Source organism: Neoarius graeffei, chromosome 16 (genome assembly GCF_027579695.1).
Source record: "Neoarius graeffei isolate fNeoGra1 chromosome 16, fNeoGra1.pri, whole genome shotgun sequence".
Taxonomy (NCBI): Eukaryota; Metazoa; Chordata; class Actinopteri; order Siluriformes; family Ariidae; genus Neoarius; species Neoarius graeffei.
Window position 1 is genome coordinate 23,828,578 of NC_083584.1, and position 24,876 is coordinate 23,853,453.

The 24,876-nt window shown below is 42.1% G+C and overlaps 1 protein-coding gene across 2 annotated transcripts in view; it reads left to right on the forward strand.

The window, feature by feature from the left end:
* tshz1 (teashirt zinc finger homeobox 1) overlaps window positions 1–24,876 on the forward strand; it is a 68,971-nt gene that overhangs the window by 33,575 nt on the left and 10,520 nt on the right. The window lies entirely within an intron of this gene.

A 24,876-nucleotide genomic window follows, 5' to 3' on the forward strand; every position in this document is an offset into this window, starting at 1 on the left:
GGGTAGTTTAGACGGATATGCAACGGGGGCTGTTTTTAACTTATCCACTCTGGAAGGCGTTTTCAAATTTTTCCGTTTTTCAGCCTCGAAAACGCCGTCCCCGTGTAGACGAAAGGCACTTCCGATAAAATATTTAGTCGTTTTTACCCGACAGCGTCCTCGTGTAAACGGGCCCTTAATCTTCAGTTTTTGGAACACTCTTGGAAACTTTTTTGGGTCTTGTATATTTCTTGTGTGTGCTCTGCTGTACAGAGGATCAGACCCATGTTTAGTGTTTTTTGCTTGAAGCATGGTAAAAGACGTGCTCCGATTGAATCACTGGTTGGAAGCGTTGATTATGTGTGTGTGTGTGAGACTGAGGATTGGAAGTGGGGGATGGGTGTCAGTGCTGTCTAACTCTCATCACTCACTGGTTAATGATACTTTTCACTCATTCATCCTCACTATTCTCCAGTTCTCTCATTCTCCCGGGCCTGTACAAGTCAGAGCAGGGGTCATGCACAGTTCACGACCCCCAGGTGGCCACTGTAGTACCTCTGTGTCCTCAAGTGTGTGTGTATGTGTGTGTGTGTGTGTGTGTGTGTGTGTGTGTGTGTGTGTGTGTGTGACAGAAGGAAAGGCAACGAGAGACAGAGAGAGAGAGTGTATGTATGTGTGTGGTTGTATGTTTGGGTTTTCCCCTAAACCGTTGACCAGCTTTCTTTCCTCTCCATCTCACCAACGTCATTGGTTCTCGCCGCCCGTCTGTTCGTGTGTGTGCGCGCACTAGTGCGAGATGTTTTGTGAGCAGAATGGCAGATTTATGGGCTCTGTGCTGTTCTTGTGGTGTGTGAGTTGAAAGGAGTCTCTCTGCTGCTGTCACTGAAATATGTCAGCCCGTGTGTGCTTTTTTTCTTGTTTTAAATGTTGATTGATTGGAACATGCTGAACATGTTTAGCACACGACTGCGCGATGATGTTTTGTTAGTTGTGTGTTGTTCAGTTGCTTCTTGTCCTGTTTTGTTCTGTTCTGCGAAACGTCAGCTATCAAAATGCCAAGCGAGGCTCTATTTCATCCCCCTTCCTCCTCTCTCTCTCTCTCTCTCTCTCTCTCTCTCCACCCCTTGCTCCATGCTTTTTATCTCTCCATCTCCACACCAAATTTGGATCACAGCTGTAAAGACACTGATCCTGATTTGACTTGTAGTTACATCTGAACAATATACACAGTGTGTGTTATAATACGAAGAAGTGTTAATGGCCACTTAGGAAATTTAAATGAACTAGAAAATACTACTCCTATTATTATTATTATTATTATTATTATTATTATTATTACCACAAGTATGCTGTTTGTAATACTATTTCTCCTACCATTAGCACTATTACACCTCCTCCTACTATTATTCGTGCTAAACTAATACAACGTCTCCTCTTATTACTGCTGTTACTCCGCCCACTATTACATCTACTATACTTATATTAGATTTAGCAATAATGGAACTAAAGACCTTCTGATTCAAAGATCCAGACTCAATGATATTTAACAGTTATTCCACGAAATCGAGTCGTACATGAGCTGATAGCCGATGTGGCGCATAGCACCGACTTGGCTATAAGCCATGTACGACAAGATTGAGTGGAATAACTGTTTTATTCTATCCATGTTCAGTGGATTTGGAGAAACAGAGCATTTTTATTTTCTGCAAATTCGATCAATAAAAACTTTATACAAAACGTCTGACAAACTCATTTCCGCTTAGAATGTAAACAAACTGGCGAAATGACAGTAGCAATTTGTGAAAAATGCTATCATAATAATTCTTGAAAAAATGTTTTAAAAAGATACGTTCTTACTATCAAATACTTTCTTCTTTAGTTTTTTTTTTTGGCTGTTGGCAAACCAACTTAAAGGTGCATTGCTGCCACCAACTGGGCTGGAGTGTGGAACAGGAGATACTGGGGGGGAACACGATATTATTTTAGCTATTTCTGTCTCTTTTAAATACTTCATAACAAAGTATTTTATTTATCTGACTTGATGTGTGCCGCCATTTTGTTTTTCTCTCCTCATGGTATATGAGCTGATATCCTAGTAGTAGAGTAGCCAATCAGATCGCATGGTTGCTCATATCCAATGAATGTGGATCGAATAAACAGGATTATACAATGTCAAAAGTGAAGGTACTCTTAAGGTTCAGTTTGGTTCAGTTGTGTCCTTGTAAGCATGTAAACATGTCTTAAAAGTTAGGACAGAGCTTATAATAAATACGTTTAAGTGTATATTACGTTCACATTGCCAGACCATTGAGGCCTGCTTCCCAGTAACACCGTTTCTATTCTTAAAGGTGCAGTTTGTATTATTTCTGAATAAGTAATATAATTACAGAATAAGTGACAGCGTTTAAAGTAATACATTAATAATAAAATGGGTCTTTAAACCATTCATGTTAATGTTAATCACGTTAACCGGTCTTGTTTAGCTCGAGTTATAATTATAGTAGTAACAGTTACAGTAGTTGAGGACACGTAGTAGGACTTGGTGTTGGATGTGTGTATGTATATAGTACATTGTGTCTGCTACGTGTGTGTGTGTGTGCATGTGTGTTCATGATGTTAGGACGAGAAAACCCAGAGCCATGGAATTAGCGTTTTTACCCCGCCTAACACCCCTCACTGACCTGCGTGCAGTGTTCAGTGGCTTGCGGCCTTAAATCAATCTCTGCATTCAATTCAGGCCCTCACAAAGAGCTGAAGCACAGGGAAGGAAGAAAAAAAAAAAAAACCTCGCCGGCCGGAGTTACAGTGCTCTCCTTCGGCAGAGGAGGAATGGAGGAGGCGAGGAGGAGGAGGAAAGGAGGAGGAGGGGTCTTATATAAAGGGCACGGTGTGCGTCCATGCCAGAAGACGGTGATTTCCTTTTGCAGAGGGGCCATACATCAGAGGGCCTCCCAGCTGCACTGTCCCAAACTGACAGAATGACATGTGTCATTTATCAAAGAGGCCAAGGCTTGGGAAAACTCATATGACAAAGCCTGGGAGAGTTCACTCCCCTGCCTGTGCATGCACGCACACACACACACACACACACACACACACACACACACACACACACACTTTCACTTCATCTCTCTGCTGCTCTCATTCCAGCTCTTCTCTCTCTCGCTCTCTCTCTCACACACACACACACATATACACACACATGCTGTCCCCTCCCACCTTCTCGTCTGTTGCCAAAAAACAGGCCTGCAATATTTCTGTCATCCCAACACCACTGCTCCCTCTTGTCCTCTCTCTCTCGCTCTCGCTCTCTCTCTCTCTCTGTCTTTCATGCTCTCTCTCCATCTTTTCCCTGCTCTCTTTCAATGTCTCTCATCCCCCCCCCACACACACACACATAACCAACAAACTTTGTCCTCCCTGCCGAACATATTTCACGCGACTGTTTACCAACAGTTGTTTACGGTTATTTATGTTTTGCCATGTTTACCGGTCGTGTCACAAGCACTACCGGCATTGTTTAATCAGTATTACATGGTAATGGGCTTGATTAAAGCTAATCAGCATGCTAATTATGGAATGCGCTATAGTTAGAGAGATCCGGTGCTCTGTGCTGTATGGGGCTACAGAAGCGAGACTGTAGGAGAGCACCGATCACAAGAGGATCCATCTGAGTCTCTTCATTGTCCCAGTCCATAGTGGGGGTGGAAAGGGTCAAATACAGTTCACACTGCATTACACGAGTCTCTAGGGAAGGATCCAGCAGTCAGTCCTTCAAAGAAAGCTGTGTATTTTTGCTTGAGTGTTATGTAGAGACATGGGCAGAAGGGAAGTGGATCTTTAGATAGTGTCCGCTTTATTTACACTGCAGTGACAGCATGGGCTGAATACGGGACTGTCGGTGCCTGAGCTGAATATCTGTGTTTGCTTTTCCATCCCATAATGAATACCAGTGCAAGTAGTGCTTCCTGCACTAAGAGTAATAATGAATGAATCTATATACTAGACTCCAGATCGAGTTAGATTTGCTCCTCTGTTCTACTTCAGAAACTGATTGAACCAAACTTTCTCGGTTTTTTAGCTCATCCGCCAGGCCGGATGAGCTTATGCGATCATGCATCATCCGTCCATAGTCATCGTCCATCTACAGTTTACAAAAATCACTACTCCTTCCCTCCTACAGGACTGATCAGATTTTGATCAAACTCACATACAATGTTCCCTGGGTGGGTGTGCATAAATTGTCAAGATGGTGGTGCCACCTGTCACACTTACGATTTTATAGGCGTCTGAAATTTTTGGGTGACCCGTCACATTAAACGCTACTCTTTGTAAACTGCTGGGACGTTTTCACTGAAGCTCACCCAGAAGACTCTAAAGACATATTCAAACAAGAACTGTTCACCAGGTGGCGTCACCTGCCACGATGGGTCACGTACAATTTCACAAAAATCGCTACTCCTCCTACAGGAGTGATCAGATTTTGATCAAACTCATCTGGAATGTTCCCCAGGTTGGTATGAATAAAAGTTGTCAAGATGGTGGCGCCACCTGTCATATTTAATTTTATGGCCGTTTGAAAATTTTGGGTGACTCGTCACACCAAACACTACTGTTTGTAAACTGCTAGGATGTTTTAACTGAAACTCACCCAGAAGACTCTAAAGACATATTCAAACAAGAATCGTTCACCAGGTGGTGCCACCTGCCATGGATGTGGCAACACAGGGGTCATATGCAGTTTCAGAAAAATCGCTCCTCCTCCCACAAGATTGATCAGATTTCACAACAACACAACAACAGTAGCCGTATGAGCTACAGCCTCATTGAGGCTTTTTTTTTTTTTTTTAATGGAAATGTTATTAAACCCTGCGGTTAGTGGTGTTTCTTAAAATGTTGCTTGTCTAATTCAAGCGACTAATTCTGTAACTGGTCTGCATTATTTCCACTATAACTCCACCCATATGTCCCTTGTCCAAAGCTTTTGGTATTTAAAAAAAAAAGTACACAAATTCAGTTCAAGGGCGGCACGGTGGTGTAGTGGTTAGCGCTGTCGCCTCACAGCAAGAAGGTCCGGGTTCGAGCCCCGTGGCCGGCGAGGGCCTTTCTGTGCGGAGTTTGCATGTTCTCCCCGTGTCCGCGTGGGTTTCCTCCGGGTGCTCCGGTTTCCCCCACAGTCCAAAGACATGCAGGTTAGGTTAACTGGTGACTCTAAATTGACCGTAGGTGTGAATGGTTGTCTGTGTCTATGTGTCAGCCCTGTGATGACCTGGCGACTTGTCCAGGGTGTACCCCGCCTTTCGCCCGTAGTCAGCTGGGATAGGCTCCAGCTCGCCTGTGACCCTGTAGAAGGATAAAGCGGCTAGAGATAATGAGATGAGATGAAATTCAATTCAGAAGTTGTGCAGAAGTTGTTCATGTTCTCTCCGTGGGTTTCCGTGTGGGTTTCCTCCAGGTTCTCTGGGCTCCTCCTACCTCCTATGGTCCCATCGGTGTGAATGTGTGGGCGTGTGTGTGTGTGTGTGTGCGCGCAAGGTGCCTTGTGATGAACTAGTATCCCATCTGGGCTGGATTCCCACCTCATAGTCAGTGTTCCTGGGATTAGCTCCAGATCCACGATGACCCTGATCAGGATAAAGAGCTTACTGAAGTGCATAATGAATGCATGGATGATCCAAGAGTAACAAAAATTAACAAGCAAAAATGAAACAATATTTGTGTTTGAGTATGTGGGGTACAACATTGTGTCCGGGTTTCTCTTTGATTTAAATGTGTACAATGATATTTTATCTACTTATTAGTTATCAAAGATTTGAACAGAACACTTTTGCCAGGTTTGATTAAATCCATTCAACACGAGTGACTGGTCAAAAATGCCAACAACTGTAAGGACTTAATACATTACGTTAATGACATTTAGCAGACACTCTTATCCAGAGCAACAGCTGGGGGTTAGGAGCCTTACTCAAGGGCACTTCACCCATTCCTGCTGGTCTAGGGATTTGAACCAACAACCTTTTGGTGCCAAAGCTGCTTCTCTAACCACTCGACCATGGCTTCCCCTAATAATGACGCCTATAAAAACTTTGATCATGGTTGGTCGTGATTTCCATTACTGAAATTTTTTTTCAAGAAATTGGCAATGTTTCAAGAACCTCTAGGGGTTCCTGAACCCCACGAAACACTATACAGGTCTAATGAAGAAGGAGAAGTTGTTTGTCATACCGCTAGCGTGTTAGAAATGTGTTTTTGCATGCTTTGGGTCACATGGTGGTCTACAAGCGACAGGAGGAGTGAAAATATGTAAGCACACACAGACACACACACAGGATTGTTTTTTTTTTCTGGAGCACTCTCCCTCTCACCTCCTCTCACTAGGTCGCCTCTCATCCTTTCACCCAGTCCCCACTTTCACTCCCTCCCCTCTGTCTCACTCTTAGTGTGTGTGTGTGAATGTGGCATGTGAGAGATGGGCCAGGGCTTTTCATTTGTCTTCATAAGCTTAATTTATTTTCACAGCTAGATGTGAGCTGACAGGCATCAGTCAGCGAGAGGTCAGTCGAGCGGGCGCGTCTCTCCGTCTCACTGAGTCCAACACCCGCATCGGGAAAGAAGGATGTGTGTTTAAAGGCCTGATTGATTGGGGATATTAGAGTTATGGCATCATTTATCATTGTGAATATTATCCAGGTGCATGGTATAGAACAAAGCCCCCCACTACCACCCCCAGCATTGTTAGAAGGCGCCAAAAGTTTATTTGTTGGTGTGTGAGAGCGTGTATATATATGCGTGTGCGTGTGTGTGTCAAGAGAGATTGTTTCAGGAAAGCTTTTGAAATTTTGATGCCTTTTCTTCGAGTTAATGTTATGTTTTGCTGAGAGATGGACTTTTTTTTCTTTTACACTCAATTGCAAATACACACTCACACACTCCGCCTCTCTGTTATCCCTGTTCTGGTCAGACATGTTTTCCTGTCTCTTGTCCTGAGAAATCTGCTCTCTCTCTCTGTCTCTCTCTTCCTCTGTGTGTGGCGTGGGCCTCCGTATGATTTAACGCTCCTCTCGGACCCTCCACACACCCCGCTCCTCTGTCCGCCCACTTTCCCAGATCCTTCTGGAAGAAGAGAGCCTCCTCGTCCTTTTCACATGTCTCCTCCCCTTCTCCTGTCCACACTCTGAGAGGGACTGCTCTGCTCTCGCTGAGGAATTCATGACGATGAGTTCACTTTGAGTCACTGGGGATTCAGTGGGAGAACCGATTTCCGAGTAATTCTTCATAAGAGACGCACGCCGTTATCAGTGTATACGGATGTTAATCATCAGGTCCAGATAATAGCCGTGTTGTAGCATAGCTAGAGAAGTCTCTCGCTTTTTATGGCCTTGTCTTTTGATTTGAGCTGTTCTGGATTGGTTCTGCAATTCTGGTTGATGTATGGTTTATAAATACCATGAATTTTATAAATATGAGAATGCCTACAGTATCATGAGTGCAGAAGGTTATGTAACTAAGTTGTATTTTGAAGCTTTCTTTCTTTCTTTCTTTCTGAGATGCGATGTTTACTGGTCAGGTCGTTAACATTAATATTTTCATGCTTGGAGGAAAGTGCTATCTACCCTCTTCCACATACATGGTCTCAGAGACGCCCATGATTAGCTCATATCTCTGTGATTGACAAGGGAGAGAAAGAGAGAGAGAGAGTATGCTATCCTTCCTATGGCAAATTTTGCTTACTTAGCTCCCTTCCATGGATGGCTGTGGCACCATCGGGATTCGAAATCGTGGTTTCCCAACAGAAATAAATGTGAACGCTTTTCTATTGGGAGCCATTCTGCATGTTTTTATTTGTTTGTTTAAATTCAGTCTCCACTGACTGCATTACAATTCTAATAAGTTCCCCAGAAACCCATCCATCCATCATCCGTAACTGCTTATCCTGTGCAGGGTCGCGAGCAAGCTGGAGCCTATCCCAGTTGACTATGGGTGAAAGGCGGGGTACACCCTGGACAAGTCGCCAGATCATCGCAGGACTGACACATAGAGACAAACAACCATTCACACTCACATTCACACCTACGGTCAATTTAGAGTCACCAGTTAACCTAACCTGCATGTCTTTGGACTGTGGGGGGAACCGGAGCACCCGGAGGAAACCCATGCGGACACGGGGAAAACATGCAAACTCCACACAGAAAGGTCCCAGTCAGCCACTGGGCTCAAACCCAGGACCTTCTTGCTGTGAGGCGACAGTGCTAACCACTACACCACCGTGCCGCCCCTCAGAAACCCAGTTCACTCAAAATGCACTTTTAATGAAAGTCTCAGGGCAGGTGTTGAGGCATCAGTACATTTTTTTGTGAATTCATTCTTTTAGAGATGGAAGTGCATTTTTACTTCAAAACCTTATGGAAAGTAAAAGTGACTTTTTGTTTTTGAAATATTATTAAAACTCCATAAGTATAAGACTTTCTCTCAAAGGCCTTCATTCTTAAGGTGATGATACACGGGGCAACTTTCTGGGCAATGGCAACCAGGTGAGACACAGGGCAACTAATTAGGGCAACAGACAATTGGCAACAACCAACCAGATGAGAGCAAATCTATTGCCAGGGAGAGAGACACCGCAAAGTTGGACACTGAAACATTTGCAGCTGTCACTTAGGCCATGTACACACGTAGCCGGGTATTTTTAAAACTGAACATTTCCCCCCCTCCGTTTATAAAAATGTTTTATCCACACCACCTCGTCTTCGAAAAAAATCCCTTCCACACACAACCGAACATCTGCGTTTTCAATCACATTCATAAGCATTCCAAACCTGTAGATGGCATTATTTCCCCTAATCACATCAGAATAGCCCTCTGTTGGCGTCACTTCCGCCTAAACATAAAACATGGCGCCAAGCTCTTTCGTCTGGACAGACTCGGAGACAGAATTGCTTCTAAACACAATTTTGGAGTATAAACTTCAAAAGACGCAAGAAAACGTTGATTGGGAATCTTGTCAATAGTTGGGCTTCTAAAATGAAACATGTAAATAGCACCTGCACAATAATTAACGCTTTCAAGGCACTACTCCGATCCATTACTCTTTGTCCATGCTTAATCTGGCTTCTGCAGTAAACAAAGGTCGCACGTTTGACGTCAGGGCAGATTTGTTGTCATTTTTTTGGCGCAGATTGTGACGTTCTAAAACGCAAAACTCCGGTTATCTCTGTCTACACGAAAAGGCATACACGGAGTTTTCAAAAATCTTCACTTTGCCCGGAGTTTTTTTAAATATTCGTTTTTGATGTGTTTTCATGTGGATGACAGGCCAAAACATAGAAAAATATCTTCGATTTAGCAGATACCCGGCTACGTGTGGACGGGGTCTTAGATAATCTCTTTTACACCTCACAAAAAAAAAATCATGTGCTGTCCATCACTTTTAACTTGATGGAAGAGAGCTAACATTATCCCTCCATAGCTAGCGATAACTTTCAGCTAACTATGTTAGCAAAAACCACTGCTAGTTAGCTAAATCTCATTCAATTTCTGTGGAGCGGTGGTTAGCTAACAGCAGTTTACATTTAGCTGAAAAAAATTGATGTCTTAGAAGTAATTACAACCTGAGCACATAAAAATAGACGTCTGTTGGTTTCCTGCGCATTTGATGAGGTAAATTCATCACATTGTGTTTATACAGAACAACTTACCGGCATAAAAAGATATAAGTTGTCGCTTTTTCTTCGCTCCACTGCCGGAGACGCCGCCATCTTTGTTGAAAATTCCAGAAGCTCTCAGGTGGTCATGTGATTTGCTGCTAGCATTCTGATTGGATGATCTTAAAGGAACAGTCCACCGTACTCCCATAATGAAATATGCTCTTATCTGAATTGAGACGAGCTGCTCCGTACCTCTCCGAGCTTTGCGCGACCTCCCAGTCAGTCAGACGCAGTCAGACGCGCTGTCACTCCTGTTAGCAATGTAGCTAGGCTCAGCATGGCCAATGGTATTTTTTGGGGCTGTAGTTAGATGCGACCAAACTCTTCCACGTTTTTCCTGTTTACATAGGTTTATATGACCAGTGATATGAAACAAGTTCAGTTACACAAATTGAAACGTAGCGATTTTCTATGCTATGGAAAGTCCGCACTATAATGACAGGCGTACTAACACCTTCTGCGCGCTTCGGCAGCGCATTGATATCTGAGCTCCGTATCAATGCGCTGCCGAAGCGCGCAGAAGGTGTTAGTACGCCTGTCATTATAGTGCGGACTTTCCATAGCATAGAAAATCGCTACATTTCAATTTGTGTAACTGAACTTGTTTCATATCACTGGTCATATAAACCTATGTAAACAGGAAAAACGTGGAAGAGTTTGGTCGCATCTAACTACAGCCCCAAAAAATACCATTGGCCATGCTGAGCCTAGCTACATTGCTAACAGGAGTGACAGCGCGTCTGACTGACTGGGAGGTCGCGCAAAGCTCGGAGAGGTACGGAGCAGCTCGTCTCAATTCAGATAAGAGCATATTTCATTATGGAAGTACGGTGGACTGTTCCTTTAAAAAGTTGCCCAAAATGATCAAAATCGTTGAGATAGAAATTATGTTGCCCAATCTCAATGGGGAAGTGTTGAAGCGCAGTTGCCCAGCAATGTTGCCCCGTGTATCATCGCCTTTACAGTGTAGCAGCTGTAAAGTCATTTTGAAATTGTTACATGCTGGTATTTTATAGTTACGTATTTTAAACATCTATTGTTGGAAGTCAACTGCTGCCCTTAGACTTCTATCATGAGTGAGTTTGGTTCTTTGTATGTGAGTTTTCTTCTTCTTCCCAGGACATGAAATTTGCTGAAATTCCTATTTCTTGGAATAGCGTACTGTATAATCCACAGAGATCAGGATGAAAAATTCTTGAGTTTTCCTTTAACATAAAAAACATCAGATTTAAATCAGTATCGATACACGGAGCTCTGATTTTAGATCAGCGTATCTATTTTTTTCCATTTATTTGTTGATGGATAGTTTTAATACAAAGGAGCATGTTTTAGATTTGTGATTTGAGGGAAAAAAAAATTCCTGATTGAGCCAAAAGCCTTTGCCAGCGCACTATGACTTCCATACCTTTTCCAGCTCTTTACCAGATCCAGTCTGACCATGGATCTGACCAAGCCGCCATACGGAAATATGGTCTAGGAAGGCGTGTGGATTATTTTGCTAAAAAGGCCCCAGAAACTTGTCCCGCTTTACGAGCCAGATTGGTTGGGGTTATTTACGAGACCAGCCCTCCAGAGACACACTTCCTGGAGGAAACTGACACTGGCTAGTAACTCTGTGAGGAGCTCACATTTATGATGAGAAGTCCTTGCTGTCTCACCACATGGCTAAAACACGGTGTTCTATATTACATGTCTGTTTTACAGACAGGAAATGAGCCATAATGTCTTAAGAGGTTAGAAATATACGGTATGTTGTTAGTGTTTCGACATCCTCAATCAACACTGTCCTTTCTTATGATGCGAAATCTGAAGTATGTGAAAATGCAACATGATACCGAGGGTGAAATGAAATATGTCGGGGTTTAATATTTAGTCGTAGCATTCCTATATGATGTGTGTGTGTGTGTGTGTGTGTGTGTATCTGAGTGGGTGGGTGTCACAAATGAATGGCTGTTGCCCATATTTGTCTCCAGCATGTGCGGGTTTCCCGGTCAAATAAGGGTCAGATTCTGGGAATCTGTGTGTGTGTGTGTGTGTGTGTGTGTGTGTGTGTGTGAGAATGAGTGAAAAGGGAGGAATGACGGTACTGGGGGAGTTGATTGATGGGTTATTGTGCAACCAGACTCAGCTAGACTGAACCGGTGAGGTCATGGCCTGAACACAAGCTCTTTTTTTCCTCTTCCTGCCCTCTTCTTTTCTCACTCTTTCTCTCCTCCTGTCTATTTTTCTCTCCCTCCGTTCTCACCTCTCCATATCCCTCTCAATCGCTCTCTTCATCTGCTTCCCACCCTTCCTCTCTCTCTCTCTCTCTCTCTCTCTTTCTCTCACTCTCACTCACACTCTCTCTTTTTGCTGACCATCTCCTTTCAATACGCCCCCTGTTTTTTTGTTTTCTTTGTCTCCTTTCCATGGATTCCTCCTGTACTTTTTTGGTGAATTATTCTTCGCAGCCGCATGTTGATTGCTGCAATTCGTCAGCCGTGTCTTCTTTCAAGCAACTTTTCAACAAAGTGCTCTCATCGCAATCACTTTTGTTATGGTTTACAACGTAATCTATGATCTGCTATCAAACCGTGTTTGTACTTCGCTGCAGCCGTCTTTTCTGCCACACAGAGAGAGAGAGAGAGAGAGAGAGAGGGCACTCATCACAGTGAGCAATAGCTCAGCCCGCTCTCGCTGTACTTTGGGCACTGAATAGAGCTCTGTTACAAGTTACATCGCTCTCTTTTTTTCTCTTTGGTTCTTTCATTGAGCTGAGATTAAATCACAAACACGCTGCCCCACCCCCAGCGCTGTCATTCATACACAACACAAGCAAAAAGCTGTAATGTTTTACATTAAGTTTCCTTTAACGTCATCATTAAAAAAAATAGATGTAATGTTAAAGTAATAAAGCAAGTTAACACATGAAGTACAGTAAGTTATGCTTCTTTAACATTTTATATATAAAATACATATTATTGGCTAACAGAGGTGCCAAAATTTACACCATTTGATGAGAAACAAATGGCTCTGTTGCTAATTGTTAAGTAGCAATCACATTGGGTTTTTACCTGCTAGCTGTTTACTATATCTTGGCGCCCATCTGAAAAACTAAAATAGCTGTCTGGTCATCGACTCAACACTCAGTGTGCGCTCGGGGTTTTGTGCTAAACTTAGTTTTTATTTTCTCTCTGATTGCCAGGATGTTCGTGTTCGCAGTGCTGCTACGTCTGGACGACTGTTTACTCAATCTGTGATGAACAAATTAAACTCCAGCATGTTCTTTAATGTTGATCATTTACAGAACTGTAGGCAATCTCTAGTTATAAATATTGCAAGTGTGAATTTTACCTTAACAACCACAAACATGTTCATTCAAGTGTTGTTCATGTTGGTCATCACTGATGAGTTCATTTTACTCATTAATGGTGTGAACGTTTGGCTTATTTGGATTATTTTGTAAGAGAAAAGAAACATATCAGTAAAAAGCGTTGGTTACTTTGCTAATGTTACTCATTATGTTAAAAAATATCAGTTAAGGAGAATTTTAGGTAAAGTGTTAGCGAATAATCTTTTAGCAGTGGTACATAATATCACAGGGCGGCACGGTGGTGTAGTGGTTAGCGCTGTCACCTCACAGCAAGAAGGTCCGGGTTCGAGCCCCGTGGCCGGCGAGGGCCTTTCTGTGTGGAGTTTGCATGTTCTCCCCGTGTCCGCGTGGGTTTCCTCCGGGTGCTCCGGTTTCCCCCACAGTCCAAAGACATGCAGGTTAGGTTAACTGGTGACTCTAAATTGACCGTAGGTGTGAATGTGAGTGTGAATGGTTGTCTGTGTCTATGTGTCAGCCCTGTGATGATCTGGCGACTTGTCCAGGGTGTACCCTGCCTTTCGCCCGTAGTCAGCTGGGATAGGCTCCAGCTTGCCTGCGACCCTGTAGAACAGGATAAAGCGGCTAGAGATAATGAGATGAGATGAGACATAATATCACAATATATCGACATGAACCAAGTATTGGGAGAAACGTGGAGATGACGTGCTCGTTATTACCGATTTAAGGCTATAATGTGTACAGATGGGTGACGAATTAAACGAAATTCATCATACATGGTTATTGTATGGTGGGGAAGTTGGAAGGAAGTGGGCATTTGTTTATTTTGCTAACATGGTTTGGCTTCACTTGCTGTCCCACTACAAAACAACACAAAGTCCTTCTAACTGATCACTTTCCTATCCCATGATGATGAAACATTTTTATCCCAGTGAGCGTGCTCTCTTCCAGGATGACTCCGCCCACATCCATGGGAAAAGGGTCACTGAATGGGGACAAAAATGATGTAAATACGCAGTGGGGAAAATAAGTATTTGATACACTGCTGATTTTGCAAGTTTTCCCACTTACAAAGAATGGAGAGGTCTGTAATTTTTATCATAGGTACACTTCAACTGTGAGAGACAGAATCTAAAAAAAAAAAATCCAGAAAATTACATTGTATGATTTTTAAATAATTAATTTGCATTTTATTGCATGAAATAAGTATTTGATCACGTACCAACCAGCAAGAATTCTGGCTCTCACAGACCTGTTAGTTTTTCTTTAAGAAGCCCTCTTATTCTCCACTCATTACCTGTATTAATTGCACCTGTTTGAACTCAGTACCTGTATAAAAGACACCTGTCCACACACTCAATCAATCAGACTCCAACCTCTCCACCATGGGCAAGACCAAAGAGCTGTCTAAGGACGCCAGGGACAAAATTGTAGACCTGCACAAGGCTGGGCTGGGCTACAGGACAGTAGGCAAGCAGCTTGGTGAGAAGCCAACAACTGTTGGCGCAATTATTAGAAAATGGAAGAAACTCAAGATGACTGTCAGTCTCCCTCGGTCTGGGGCTCCATGCAAGATCTCGCCTCGTGGGGTATCAATGATCATGAGAAAGGTGAGGGATCAGCCCAGAACTACACGGGAGGACCTGGTCAATGACCTGAAGAGAGTTGGGACCACAGTTTCAAAGATTACCATTAGTAACACACTACGCTGTCATGGATTAAAATCCTGCAGTGCGTGCAAAGTCCCCCTGCTCAAGCCAGCACATGTCCAGGCCCGTCTGAAGTTTGCCAATGACCATCTGGATGATCCAGAGGAGGCATGGGAGAAGGTCATGTGGTCATATGAGACCAGAATAGAGCTTTTGGGTATAAACTCCACTCGCTGTGTTTGGAGGAAGAAGAAGGATGAGTACAACCCCAAAAACACCATCCCAACCATGAAGCATGGGGGTGGAAACATCATACTTTGGGGGTGCTTTTCTGCAAAGGGGACAGGACGACTGCACCGTATTGAGGGGAGGATGGATGGGGCCATGTATTGCGAGATTTTGGGCAACGACCTCCTTCCCTCAGTAAGAGTGTTGAAGATGGGTCATGGCTGGGTCTTCCAGCATGACAATGACCCGAAACACACAGCCAGGGCAACTAAGGAGTGGCTCCATAAGAAGCATTTCAAGGTCCTGGAGTGGCCTAGCCAGTCTCCAGACCTGAACCCAATAGAAAATCTTTGGAGGGAGCTGAAACTCCGTGTTGCCCAGTGACAGCCCCGAAACCTGAAAGATCTGGAGAAGATCTGTATGGAGGAGTGGGCCAAAATCCCTGCTGCAGTGTGTGCAAACCTGGTCAAGAACTACAGGAAACATCTGACCTCTGTAATTGTTTCTGTACCAAATGTTAAGTTCTGCTTTTCTATTGTATCAAAAACTTATTTCATGCAATAAAATGCAAATTAATTATTTAAAAATCATACAATGTGATTTTCTGGATTTTTTTTTAGATTCTGTCTCTCACGGTTGAAATGTATCTACGATAAAAATTACAGACCTCTCAATTCTTTGTAAGTGGGAAAACTTGCAAAACTGGCAGTGTATCAAATACTTATTTTCCCCACTGTATATGCTTTGGCCTTCAGTCACCAAATCTCAGTTTAGTTAAACACCAGTGTGAGATTGCGATGGGACGTATTAGACAGCTCTCTTCAGCACCAAACATAAGCAAAATACCAAAACCAAAATAAAAGGGAAAATCTTTCGGAAGAATGCTATTCATCACTCTGGTACAGTTCCAGAGATTTGTAGGATCGATATCGAGACTCTTAGAGGCCCAACATTTTACTAAGAGGCTTGGTTGATTATTATTTTGTAATTTATTTATTTTTTAAATTTAATTTATCACCTGTCTGTAGATCTATGGTTTCACTGCATCACATATACAGTAGTAGCATGATGTACATCATCCAGGTAGCAGTGTAATAGTGTAATACTTTTTTTTTTAACGTGACATTTATTATTTATAGAATGCCTTTATTGTCACTGCACAAATGTACAACGAAATTTAGTTTGCCATCGGAGAGCAAAGCCGCTGTGTACTTGCGCGCCACTACTCTTGGGCACTTCAGCCCAAGGCCGTCCCATGGTAACCTAACTGCATGTCTTTGAACTGTGGAGGAAACCGGAGCACCCGGAGGAAACTATTATATGTGATGTAGCGAAACCATAGATCTACAGACAGGTGATAAATTAAATTTAAAAAATAAATAAATTACAAAATAATAATAAACCAAGCCTCTTAGTAACATGTTGGGCCTCTACGAGTCTTAATATCAATCCTACAAATACCCTTATTATTATTATTATTATTATTGTTATTATTATTATTATTATTATTCAAATCCATTTCATATGAATAGCACTTTTAATAATAAACATTACCCCAAAGCATCTTTACAGAAATACAGCTGCAGATTTATATTTAGATCCCAAATAAACGAGCCACAGATTGACAGTTGTTTTACTGACACTGCTAGCAAAACAAAATACCATCTTCAACTCTTTGCCATGTACAGAATTTATACCATATTGCCCTTTAATTGATCGGTATCATTTTGATTTGTGTGATAATCTTGTTTTTTTATTATTATTTATTTATTAATTATACCTATTCATTGTCAGCAAGCCTGTTTATTGTCATAGGCACTCTCCCAGGCGTACTGACTGTTAGCAGTGTTTTAAGCAGTAAAGCTGTACATCAAACCCTGTCAGCAGCTCAAATGGGTGGCAGGCCGTGTCCATGGGAAAGAGAGAATTAAAGGCTGCGATTGTGTTGGAGTAGAATGGAGCGGGGTTGGTGCCGGGTCATCAAGGTGTAGTGCAGCCGCTCTAATTGTTTTCCATCTCCACTCTCCTTCAGAACTGCCTGATTTATGGCAATTATCCATCTTTAGGATCATCTATCAACCTGGTAGTTGCTAGGCAATGGGAGCAGCTGCTGGCGTGCGTGTGTGTGTGTCTCAGTGTGTGTGTGTGTGTGTGTACATGTGTGTCTCAGTGTGTGTGTTTGGTCTGCTGAGTTTTCTGTCAGACACTCAGCACAGGTTATGGTCTGGTCGAGACACCATAATGGGGGATTTAAAGAAACAAAGAACATTTTCGTTCCCTGCTGTTTTTCCTCCCCTCGCTTCTCTCTCTTTCTCTCTCTCTCTGTCTCTCTCTCTCTCTCTCTCCACACATGGGGGTCCTCTGTCTGCTTTGAGACTGTTGTGTCTCTCAGCACTGCATGTGTAGAACCTTATCAGTGTCTCCGCAAAAGCCGTGACGCAGGAGATCATCCTGTGATATCCGGGCATGTTTGGGTTACATGGAGGTCTCTCAAGTGCTCGAACCCAGGACCAGATTTAAAAAAAAAAAGCGAGGACACTCGTCCTCGCCAGAAAAAATGGGAGGATCTGCAAAAAAAAGACATGCAGATGGGAGGAGGGACTGAGGTGCTTATGATCTAATGGCCATTGTCTCACAGCTGCATGGCTCCTCTGTGACAGCGGGGAAAGGTGATTTATAGACCGCACAACGGCCCTCCCCATACACACACACACACACACACACAGTCTGAGAGGGAAAGGGACAGAGAGAGCACGTGAGGGAGCAAAAGGAGAGAAAAAGGGTAAAGCACTGCAATGCAGAAGCACCTGGATGCAAAAACTAGCTTTTTTTTTTTTTTCCAGGCTACAAAACATAACCTGAGGTATCAAAACACAGTCACTGAGAATGACTAAATTACTAAAAGTGTCCTTAAGTATTCAAATATCTATTGGATCGCCTTCTACATCTGCAAGTTTCCTTTAAATATGCATTTGGTTTTTACTCATTAGCACTAGAGCCACACCGTGTTTGCGTCATACATCACAGAAGGTGAAAGCTCACTTTCTAAGGAAAAGAAATCCAGAGGAGGAAGCATTAGCATCTAGCATTTAGCCTTAGCACTTATGGTTTTTGAGCTCTTGTTACAGCAATACAAGAGAGACCTAAAAAGTATTCTTTTCTGTTTTCCACAGAAAATAACATTCAAATCAAAGACAAATAAATAAATCACTAAAGGGAAAGGATATGGGATGTAGAAAACATGTATTTGCTTTTGCGGACGGCTAATTTCACTCAGGCTTTACGGTATCGAGGTAAAATTTGACCTATGAATCAAAATACCTGAGCTTTGTGAGCCAATAGAAAACAAGTGCTCAGGACTCTGGTCTCTTCAGGAAAATGGAGGAGTCGCTAATTTTAAGTAGCGTCACATCAAATTTTTGCCTCAGAATTTTGTTTTCTTATGCCCTATTTGCACGGGATAAGCATTACCTATGGACCTCTGGTAATTCGCAATTACCCCCGCACCTCTGTGTTATTGTGTGGCGCATTCGGACGGGATAAGCAAAAGTCTGTAATTCACTGAATTTACAGACATTGTGACCGGATGTGTCACACAAGCCATCCAGTTGAAGATTCTTCGTGCTTTCTTCTTGGAGTTCTTCTTGGAGCTGTTTCTGCTTATCTGGTTCAAATACGGGATAGGCCTACTACCACTTGCCCCTGAAATGCTGTTTATCAAAATTTCGCCTGTATCCTCCATTATTCACTCCAGAAAAGTACAAGAGACGCGCGTTTAATAATTACAAACACAGACATGCGCATTCACACGGGACTTGTATTACCACTGGACGTCTGTGTTTTGCCGAAACACAGTAGGTAATTCGCGGCGGAATTATTACTTGGCAAATTACGGACATGGCGCATTCGCACGGGACTAAGAACTCAGACATTCTCTGTAATTATTCCGAATTACCAGAGGTCCACAGGTAATACTTATCCCGTGCGAATAGGGCATTACTTGGTGCACAAGTTAAAGAAAATGTCTCTCATCTCATTATCTCTAGCCGCTTTATCCTGTCCTACAGGGTCGCGGGTGGGCTGGAGCCTATCCCAGCTGACTACGGGCGAGAGGCAGGGTACACCCTGGACAAGTCACCAGGTCATCACAGGGCTGACACATAGACACAGACAACCATTCACACTCACATTCACACCTATGGTCAATTTAGAGTCACCAGTTAACCTAACCTGCATGTCTTTGGACTGTGGGGGAAACCGGAGCACCCGGAGGAAACCCACGCGGACACGGGGAGAACATGCAAACTCCGCACAGAAAGGCCCTCGCCGGCCACGGGGCTCGAACCCGGACCTTCTTGCTGTGAGGCGACAGCGCTAACCACTACACCACCGTGCCTAAAGAAAATGTTGGGTTTTTTTATGTGGTAAACTTTAGTTTTCTTTTCCCTTTTTGTTCTCTTTTTCTCTCTTTTCCCCTCCCTAATTCAAATCTCGTAGGATTTTTCTTGTTCACAATGTTGCGACCTTTATATCAGAATTTGACCCAAACCTGAAAGCATGTGCTGTAATAGGCATATAATTAACAGTTATTCCATGAAATTGAGTCGTACATGAGCTGATAACCGTAGCGCCAAATTGGTTATAAGCCATATACAACAAAATTGAGTGTAATAACAGTTTTATTCTATCCATATTCACTGGACTTTGAGAAACAGAGCATTTTTATTTTAATTTTTTGCAAATTTAATAAATAAAAACTTTATACAAAATGTCCGACAAACTCATTTCCGCCTAGAATGTAAACAAACCGGCGAAATGACAGTAGCAATTTGTGAAAAATGCTATAATAATAATTCTTGGGAAAAAAAAAACTATGTTCTTACCATCAAAAACTTTTATTCCATATTTTGTTGCCTTTTAAATATTTTTGGGAGTTTTGTTTTCAAGTAGCATTTTTATTTCGTCCTCGGTTGGTTCAGCAACACGCTCCGCCATTTTGTTTTTCTCTACTCACAGTAGATGAGCTGATAGCCTAGTAGTAGAGTAGCCAATCAGAGTGTGCGACTGCTCATATCCAGTGAAGATAGAAAGAAAAATGTTGCTATATTTTTGCCTTTGAATACAAATACTATAAAAACTCAAATAATATTTGAACAACCAAACGACAACCCTTAGTCCGAAGTAGATTTTTTCTTCCATTAAAGGAATACTCCGGAGTGAAATACTTTTTAGGTCTATTTTCGCATTATTGGGAGTGCATACATTGAGTTGCTACCACAATCACATCACTCGGTTGTATTTTGAGAAAATTCGTTTTTTGTGATTTCAACCGGAAAGCGCTAACACGGCATGTCTTTTTGCCGATACAAAATGCTAGTTTTAAAACCATTGCAAAGCTCAAAACAACATGACAGTTCTGTGGAAGTGAGTAGAGGGTTTCTACAAACAAAACGAAGTGTCCCTGGCTCTGTAAGTGCATTGACAGTGTGTGTAGAAGAGTAAATATAAAGCCAGTGACCTTATCTGTAGTTGGGCTTCCTCAGACGCCATCTTCAGGGGACAGTCCGTAAAAGTCGAGTCCCGAGTGCAGCGGGATGGAAATGCACTAGCGGGATGGGCTCTGCACTCGGCACTCGACTTTTACGGACTGTCCCATGAAGATGGCGTCTGAGGAAGCCCAACTACTTTATATTTACTCTTCTACACACACTGTCAGTGCACTTACAGAGCCAGGGACACTTCGTTTTGTTTGTAGAAACCCTCTACTCACTTCCACAGAACTGTCATGTTGTTTTGAGCTTTGCAATGGTTTTAAAACTAGCATTTTGTATCGGCAAAAAGACATGCCCCGGCCACTGCCGTGTTAGCGCTTTCCGGTTGAAATCACAAAAAACGAATTTTCTCAAAACACAACCGATTGATGTGACTGTGGTAGCAACTCAACGTATGCACTCCCAATAATGCAAAAATAGACCTAAAAAGCATTTCACTCCGGAGTATTCCTTTAACATTCAAATGCTTTCTTATGTTATCCATTTCTTGCGATTTTTTTCACTAAAATTCTTATGATTTTCCAAGAACTCTATACCACTTAACATTCTCAACATAAAGCACCCAATCAATTAATTTAATTAATTTGTTCAGCCCACCATATTAATTCCCATCCATTATTAAGAGCTTCTTTTGACATTTGCTTTTAATTCGAAACAATGCGCTTGCATTTCAGACTCATCCCATAAACACTTCGTCGTTGAAGTGCAGATAATGATTTGGACAAGACCTTCAGGTTAAGGTGCTCTCGATTGCTCAGCAATCATGAATTTCGTGTTTAATTAGCCAAGCTGCAGATGCTTTCAGCTTCTCACTGTTTATATCCCACAAAGGAAGTGAGTAGTTGAACTGCGGGAAAGTTGAGGCTTTGATATTAAAGTTAGTCCAGTGTACTGTATGAGACTTGGTGTCGCTCCAGTGGCATAAATTTGGTGTGTAATGGATTCAGCTCACCTCTTAAGCTTGAGAGAGGTAGATTTGTAGTTAAGTGTTGTTTTTGGGGGCTTTCTTTTGGACTGTAAGGCATCTATCTGTTAGCTTGTCACCCTTAGGGAACTAGTACACTGATTATGAATACACACAACAGGTTGTGTTGCCACCTCACAGCCCCGGGGTCCTTGTTTTTGATCCTGAGTTCAGGTTACTCTCTGTGTCCATGTGGGTTTCTCCTGGTTCTCCTCTTTCCTCCCACCTCCAAGAACCATGATGTTAGGTAGATTGGCTTTGATAAATTGCTACTAGGTGTGTGTACTGAACTGGTGTCCCATCCAGGGTGTGTTCCCACTTCATACCCAGTGTTCCTGGTACAGGCTCCAAATCCACAACCACCCTGATAGAACATTACATTACACTGCATTACATTACATTACATTACATTACATTACATGGCATTTAGCAGATGCTTTTATCCAGACCGACATACAACAAGTGCAAAAGTCAGGTACAAGAAGTGCTGAACTTCTAAACAAAAAAAGTTCTAGTGCCAACTGAAAAAGTGACAGAAAAATACTGAGTGTAATATTTATTACACTCAGTATTATTAAGGACCCTAGTAATAGAATAAATCTATTCCTGAAAATCAGTGAGAGAGAATGCAAACTGTTGCCCTCTGCTGGTATGGAGGATTATTTACGTGTGTCCAGTTGTCATCTTCGCCATGCTTTTGAGTAGATTATAAAAGAACTAGATTATTAATTACTTTGGTTTGGTGCTTGCTTGGCATGTCATAGTTATATGCTCAGTTATACAGTAATTTAATAACCTTAACTAATTAATTTTGTGTGTTAATCTGTAACACATGCCATTGGGAATTGGACAGAAATTTTGATTACTTCTGTTTTCATTAAGCATAAACGTGAGCCATTGCTTTATAAATCACACGACTGCTACGTTACACCATTCGCCTCTAAATGACTAGACCCTTCCAGTCAATCTAGGCCTGTACATGATGGAACGCATTACCTCACTGATGTAAATTGCTGTTAACAATCTGCTAATTGAGCTCCTTCATTATTCATCGGCCGTTTTGATATCGGCATTTAGCAGGCTCGTGGGCGCACGAGAGCTCTGTTGTGGTGTACGTGGTGAAAGCGTCACGGCACAGCTAAAGGAGAACAGTGCAGCTCACATCTCCTCTCTGCTCTTTCCCTGCCTATTGTTTGAAGCTAATGCAAAATGCACTGTCTATATGACCCATTTTAGCGGGCCATTAGCATAATTTGGCTGTCGCGTGGCCAGTGAGTTAATGTGCTTGCAAATGACAGGGAGAGTGTGTTATACGACCTTAGGGTTTTTAAAAATTAAATGACAAAGTGGGCCGCGCTTTGCATAAGTATGGGCTCGACATTCAGGAGCATGCGTGTGTGTGTGTGTGTGTGTGTGTGTGTGTGTGTGTGTGTGTGTGTACAGTACCAGTCGTGTCTTTCTGCAAGGTGAGCAAGATATTTTGTATTTGTGGGTGAATATTTGAATTTGATTCATTCAGCAGTTTAAGAATTGTTACATATTACAAAGAAAACTTGATTTGTGGCTTTAGCTAGCAAGTATAAATTTGCCTTAATCGTTTCAACTTACTAGATTACTAGACTTCATCTAAATTACTCCTGACACTTTTGTGCTAGAAAAAAAAAAATCCCCTTTTTCACGTGGCTCTAACCGTGCTCAGTGTAAAGCAAAGAGATAAAGAGAAAGCAGAGCGTGAAGCTGAATGGCACACCAGTTGTGCCGGACCCTGGAGTTATCCTGCCATATGGCGGCCTGTTCCACTCAGGCCGGCCTCTCACGAGCTGCGTCACTTATAGACGAGATGGCGCCGTTCATTTTGAGACACCTCTCCACCGTATCCACAGCAACACAGATCAGCGCCGGTGGGTGAGGAGAGGTAGGCTGGGTCGCTGTAAAAACGCCTGTCTGCACTTCAAAGCCTCCCTTTGTTTAGTCTGTAATAAAGTTAGATGTGGCTTGCGGTGAAAAGAGGCGAAAGAAAAAAAACAACAAAGACGCTCCTCAGAGCGAAGGATTGTGTGTGAGATGATGAAAAATGTGAAGGCTTTCTGCTCGCCGAGGTTCACATTGGGCCAGGGGAAGGAGGTGGGGCAAGGGGGACGGATCCAAACCCCCGGAAATCTGTCCATCCCTATAGCGAGCTCGTTACTCCTCCACACAGTTCATTCATCAGTGACCATGCTCCAAATGGAGGCTGTAATCATTAATCACCCTTCACACACGGCACTATGAGTCGGGGAAAAGTGCTTACAAAGGGTTTAAATAGGTGCTGGACTCCCACGCACGCTCATCACGGAGACGTGGATGGACAGATTTCAAGATTATATCAGTGCCTGGACCATCCAGTGAACACTTTGGACAGATAACCTTGACTTAAGTCATATTGGGAGTAGGGGTGGGAATATTTATGGACCTTCACGATTCAATTTTGATTTCAATTTCAATACACGGTTCATGGAAAATTCATGATTTGTCCAGTGCGATCAGTTCCTGCGTGTAGAATGTAATGTTATCGCTTTCATCTATCATGAGAGACACTAGCCTTGTATTTTCCATTTCACTGTTTTTACACAATTTTAAAAAAATATATATATATATTTATTTACATATTCAGAGGTGAAAAGTTCAGTTGGATGTTTGGATTGTTTAAATTCTCACATGCTAGAGACATAAAGGTATAAGTGCATAATTAATTTAGATTTTTTTAAGTTAAATATTCATTAGCTAACTAAATATTATCATCACCCCCCCCCCCCGCAAAAAAAAAAAAAAAAAACAACTAATGTATCCTTAAAGTAATGTTATATGTCGGGTTGGGCTTCAGTTTTGAATTATTTTCTATTTTAATAAAACAAAATTTATTATGAATGATATTATCAGCAACAACTTGAGTGTAACGTAGAATCTATTAAATATTTACATGACTTTCAGAATATCTTAGTATGTCGGATGTCACACGTTAGCTTTAATGACAGTGTATATATACTCACATGGATTCCACAAGTTTGTGTAAAACCTGAAGGTACATGTTAGATCAAATCCTTCATACATAGTTAACTATTTCCTGCAAGTACTTCTCAGATCTGTGGCCAAATCTCAAATTGTTTTTTTTTTTTCTTTTTCTTTTTTTCTTTTTTTGGGGGACTAGTATGCACTATGTCGGTTTTTCAACACCATTAAGTTATACCCTAAGTAGTGAACATATATAGTGATGAGAAAATCTTTTGGGGTGTGGGTTCACCGTAGGTGATTCATGTACACAGAAAAGAGAAGTTGAAGATAAAGCTGGTAAAAAAAAAAGTTTAATTTACAGTCAGATGATGATGATGATGTCATGTGATTTCCTTTGTTTCTCTGAACAACAGACACAGAGCACAGTTCTATAGATAACGGTGTTGCCTGTGATTGTTTACAATAATACTAATTAATATTCAGATTAATTTCAAGTTAT